A 6,216-nucleotide genomic window follows, 5' to 3' on the forward strand; every position below is an offset into this window, starting at 1 on the left:
GGTCCAAGTAGGAAAAAATTCACTAAACTACTAGGGCATACAACAATGGATCAATTCATTCAACAAGATCCGTTCGGATCGGACCAGGATGAATTGGATTGGTCTGACCTCTCGCTCGGATGTCAGACTCCCGCCGCCGACAGATGTCCCATGCCACGTTTCGTGAACTGCTATGCCCGAAAATGAATGAATTGTGATATAGCACCGAATAAGCCACAACTCTTTGTGTAGGATACCTCGCTCACATGTCACCATATGAATGATCAAGATTAGATAATTTGTAATACTTTACAATGATTGTAATAATTATAAAGGCTGTATCTATAGTGTCACAAGGATAAGATACCCAACCTTATCCATCTATTAGACCATTCAGGTTATCACTTAAACATGATCCACTTGTATGTCTCCACAATTTGAATTTTCTTGTGATTGCTAACAAGATAAACAACAAAGATGGTGAAAAGAATACAAAAGAAGATCCAATTCAGTTCGTACTTTTTGCAAAGCTACTGGATATTTGAAAGATTGTTGTTTTAAGATTATTGGATATCCCGATAGAACCAAAGGTTAATCCTAAACCTGAGATCAAGCCATGGAACAAAGTAGCAACGGGCAAGGGAAGGAACAAATTTTTGGTCCAAGCATCAACTATTGATGACTGTAATCTAAACAATCCATTTGATGAGGATTTAGAAAGAAATCATAGCTTTGAAAACCTTGGAAGGATATTGAAGACTATGCAGCAAGAAATGCAAAAACTGATGAAAGGAAAAGGGAGCATAGATACCAACTTTGCTCACACTGCATTTGCAAATTTTTCAGATACTAATTCTTTCCCTAATAATGAATGTATTATTGATATGGAAGCAAACAATCATATGAATCATACTCTAAAACCCTTATGAAACCTCAAACTCTTGAAAAACCAAGTCTTGTTTACCTACCCATTACACACACAGGGTCAGTACAATTGCATGATAATCTTGGTTAAAAGGAAGTGTTGTTCATATCTAAGTGAAGGATCCCTAATGGGAGGGAATTGTAAGCGCAAGCAAGATCGCCCAAATTCTATTTTTCATTGAATGTGAGATTTTACAGTAAAGCAATATACAAGATATGAATTTATATATAAATTACAACATGCTTAACAAAAGATTTTAGAAACCTTACCTTTGAATATCTTTCTTCAAGAATTCCCTCGAACAGCACACGAACCACTTGAAGACTTTATTCAAGAAAAAAAAAAACTTCGAACAAGTTCGAACACGACCACAAAGACTTCCTCGGTATTCTCAGGGTGAGAACCTAAGAGTGGTGGGCTCTGACTATTTTGGATTTAGAGGGAATTTTGTGTAGAGAGGAGAAAAGAGATTTAGGGATTGTTCAACAACAATTTCACAACCCAGAACTCTTCTGTCTCTTTTCTCTTGCTCAATCGATCAACCACTAGCAAAGAAGAAGAAACCTTTTCTTTTTCTACATGCCAAAATAACAACCACCCACTTACATGGGTGAAGAGAAAAGAAGGGGAAGGGAGTTGTAACTCACCCCCTTATTATTAAAATGATAATTAACATAGATATAAATATGATAACTAACTTATCATATTATATATACACACATATATATATTTTAAATTATATGTTATATAAAATATAACATATAACCTATAGTTTTGATATTGTATCACATACAATATAAACTATAGTTTCTTTTCTCTCTTATATGACATTTAAAATAAATCACATTTATATTAAATTTAACTACTATGAATCCAATTCATAGAAACTATATTTGAATCTTATTCAAATATTTATTTCCTCTCATTAAAGTTATAATGTATCAAATATATTATAATAATTATATCACATATAGTTAAAACAAATTAATTATATAATATATAATTAAATCCCTCTATTAATTTGAATCATTCAAATCAATCCAAAAAAATGATTCCCAATTAATCCTATTGAGCTACTAAAGGGACCTCATGGACTTGTAACTTGAAGCTCCAACGGTACATGAATAATTAATTAAACTCTTTAATTAAATTATTCACCATCCGTTAACTGTCGGGCACTCCACTAAAGACTGATAACTACATATTCGTACTACAAATATAATTTTGTATCCATTGGATATAACCAATCAATAGTACGATGACCCTTCACAAATTTCTCGTAAGTATAGCTAGGCCAAAAATACCGTTTTGCCTCTGTAGTTACATCTAACTCCTTAAGTACCATTGATCCCTCTAATGAACAATAGATCATAGTCTAACTATGGCTAAACCCCTCTCAGACCAAGAGAGAATGTGGCGCCACATTGTTTAAGAACCGAAATCAGCCCTTAAGAGAGCAATTTATCTACTTACCTTTACCTCGAAAGGAGTGAATTCCATCTTGTGTATCTGTGTTCCCAGCTTCAATCAGACGAATTCCAAAAATGGTAGGCTTGTTGAGTTGGCGATCTGGCCACTCTCTCCCATACAAATCAAAGGACCGCCCTCATAGGTAGGAGTTCACAATTCACTCAAGATTCAGGTCATGTTACCTATAGTCATCCTGGTGAAATGTAAATCTCTATTATGAACAACGTTATATATGAGACTAAACATTTCGTGGTCCAGTATTATACAAACTCTTTTGTATAGATAATTCCTGCTCACATGTCTATACATGAATGATCATGATGAAATCATTTGTAACACTTTACAACAATTGTAACACCTACAAAGCGGGCCATACTTGTAGCGTCACCAGGATAAGGTACCCAACCTTATTCATCTACTATAGACCATTTAGGTTATCACTTAAACATGATTAACCCGTATGTCTCTACATACATGTTTAAGTTACAAAGATAACCTTGGATGTTAGTTTATTGGTTTGTGGTTAATGCAGTTAAAATATCATATATTTTATAGACAATGAATTTGAATAAAGTATCATATATTTTATTAAATACACAATGAGTTTGTTCAATAATATTTACAAACTATAGGACCCTACGAGATTTAGGGCATCAATTCCAACACTAAGTTTAGGTACAACTTGCTATCTATTAGTAAAATGACTAAGGATAGTAGCATGAGAGTAATCTTTTACCATTTTAGACGTCCATTTTAGGACTAGGAGAATAAGATCATAGCCAACGAGAAACTTGATCAGAGCTTATACAAGATTGATGGAAACAGTTTTTGAGTTACTAAGGAAAGATATAGTAACTTTTTGGGAATAACATGATCATGGATAAACAGTTCCAAACTTTGTTTTCTAGAAATGTAAGAAACTTTGAATGTAATGAGAGTGATGCTTGTTATGACATGCTAGAATGACACATTGTTCTTTTAATAATCTTGCTCATAATAAGAAATTAAACATTTAGACTCCTAAGAATTATGTTTGTAATGCTTGTCCTATGTCTAAGCAATGTAGATTAACTTTCTTAGAAAGGATTACAAAAGTTTAGAAATCTTTTGACCTGATACACATTGATTTATGAAGTATTTACAAAGTCAAATCATATTCAATGGCTCATTATCTTCTCACAGTTGTTAATGACTTCATTAGGTGTACATGGACTTATATGCTCCATGACACAACTCAGATCCACAAAACTTTGAAAGAATTATTTACTCTCATCAATATTCAGTTTCATAGATAGATAAAAGTGCTTAGAATTAATAATGAAACTGAATTTGTGAACTATGAAATGAATTCTCTCTTGAGAAACAATGGAGTAATTCATCAAAGGAGTAATCCACATACCTCGCAGTGAAATGAAATTGCTGAGAGAAAACACAGACATCTACTGGACTTAGCAAGAGCTTTAAGAACACATGTCTCTCTTCCTATTCGATTTTGGGGTGAATGCATCCTCACAACTACTTATTTGATCAACCTCACGCCCTTTAGAGTCCTAAAATAAGAAGTTCCTTATACCAAACTTTTTAATAAACCACCTCTTTTCAACTCCCTCAAAGTTTTTGGATGTTTGAGCTATGCAACCAACCTACAACTGGGGAAAACAAAATTTGACCCTAAGGCACACATGTGTGTTTTTCTAGGATATCCAATCAGACAAAAGATATATAAACTGTATGATCTTAACAAGAGAGTCATGTTGACCAATAAAGATGTTATGTTTCATGAGAATATTTTTCCATTTGCTTTAAAGGATGATGAAAGAGAGAATTTTCCAAACTATTTGCCTTTTAATATGACAAATACCTTAGCATATAAGCATTTTGACACTATTCATGAGCCAGTTTTTAACCCACCTAGATTGGAAGCAGTTTTACCTTTTGACTCTAACGCAAATGGTGATTCTGGCAGTCATGGAATTGATTTGTATGTACTGCTCTGTGTCACGGTCTTGCTTGTCCAGGGCCTGTTGCCCATGGCCGCATGCCCGATCCGACCCCCTTCTAACATACTTTCATATCTTGTATTGTATTAGCTTAGTTAGCTTGCTTTCTTTACATTTTCATTGTAAGTGACCACTCGCCCTTTTGCATATGCAAGGGCGCCAGTTGGCTTTTTGTTCAGAATGCACTATATGGGAATAAGACTAACCATCACTTCCTCATACCCGGAGTAGTACTCTATAAAGCTGTTGTTGTTGCTTATTGCTTTCTAGTCTACTACAATCTCTCTTTCTTTATTCACACTCACAAAACTTCTTACGAAAACATTTTCTCTAAACCCGTTTTCCCTAAAACGGGGGTGGAGGTTGCGAGAGGCACTCGGTGTGCCATTGGCAGTCCGTATTCGAGTTGGCTGACTTATTCGTGAGCGGGAACAAGTGCCGCACAATCGCTAAGAGAAGCTTCCGAAAGAGCGATTGTGACAGTTGGTATCAGAGCTAGGTTGGCTTATAGAGGGAAGATCAGTGATCATGTCGGCGACGAAGAACCTGAACAAGTCCCATGTGGACAGATTGGTAGAGATGGAAGAGCAAATGCTCTACCTGAGAGAGGTCCCAGATAATGTCCGTTTCCTAGAGACTCGGCTACAAGAAGTTGCTGAGAAAGCCGATGGAATTGATGCGGTGGTAGGCCACCTAGACGGATTACCCGTCAGAGAATTGATGATGAGGGTAGAGACCCTCGAGACCAAAACAGTACAGTCCGGCAGCTTTGAACGAGGCGATAGCTCCTCGGGCTCTGTTGCCCACATAGAGAAGCGTGTCGAAGAGCTGGACAGCTCCCAAAAAGCAATACTTCAGATGGTAACCGATTTTTTTGAAGACTTTCGGTTGGCCCTTGATGTCGTCAGAGCCGAGATAGCAGATGTGAGTGCTAAAGTGAATCTCACCATCCGAGCGGTAGGGAACCAAGCCCCATCTGGGGGAGCAATGACAGTGAGCAGAATAAAAATCCCAGAACCGAAACCCTTTCGTGGGGTGCGAGAAGCGAAAGCCCTGGACAAGCATGACCGTGACACTCTGCACCCTCAAGCAGATTCCCTAGAAGATAAACTTGACTTCCGTCTCACCTTAATGACTTTTTTCTTTCCTCTAAAACACCAACCAGACCAAGCACATTATTTCTTGCCTTAGTTCTAAATTTAATCACTATTACCATGCTTTTATGACCAAAATTGACATTGATGCTGAACCTACATCCTTCCACAAGGCTCAGAATGAGTCCAAGTGGATAGTAGCAATGAATCAAGAGATTGAAGCCCTTGAAAAAAAAATAGACCTAAGAGTTAACCTCATTGCCCAAAGGTAAAAAGGTTATAGGCTCCAAGTGGGTCATTAAAATGAAAAGAAATGCTGTAGGTGAATTTGAAAGGTATAAAGCTAGGTTAGTAGCTAAAGGCTACAACCAGAAGGAGAAGATTACTCAAAAGTCTTTTCTCCAGTTGTGAAGCTTGTCACTGTGAGAATTTTAATTGTTATTGCAACCATTCAACAGTGGCCTATCTTTTGGTTAGATATTAATAGTTACCTTCCTACATGGGCAAATTTAGGAAGAACTTTACATGAAGCACCTCCTGGCTACACCAACACTGCTCTCAGTCATATTTGTAAACTAAAGAGATCCCTCTATGGATTGAAACATCCCTCTCGACAATGGAATAATGAATTGACTCATGTATTGAGATCCTATGGATTCTTTCAGAGTCTCAATGACTGGTCGGAGTGGATTTTGTCTCCTAAATCTAGATCAAATAATTTAACCGTATTTATCACACTGTAAAGCAA

This window comes from Benincasa hispida, chromosome 12 (genome assembly GCF_027475165.1).
Source record: "Benincasa hispida cultivar pf3 chromosome 12, pf3_genome.v1.1, whole genome shotgun sequence".
Taxonomy (NCBI): Eukaryota; Viridiplantae; Streptophyta; class Magnoliopsida; order Cucurbitales; family Cucurbitaceae; genus Benincasa; species Benincasa hispida.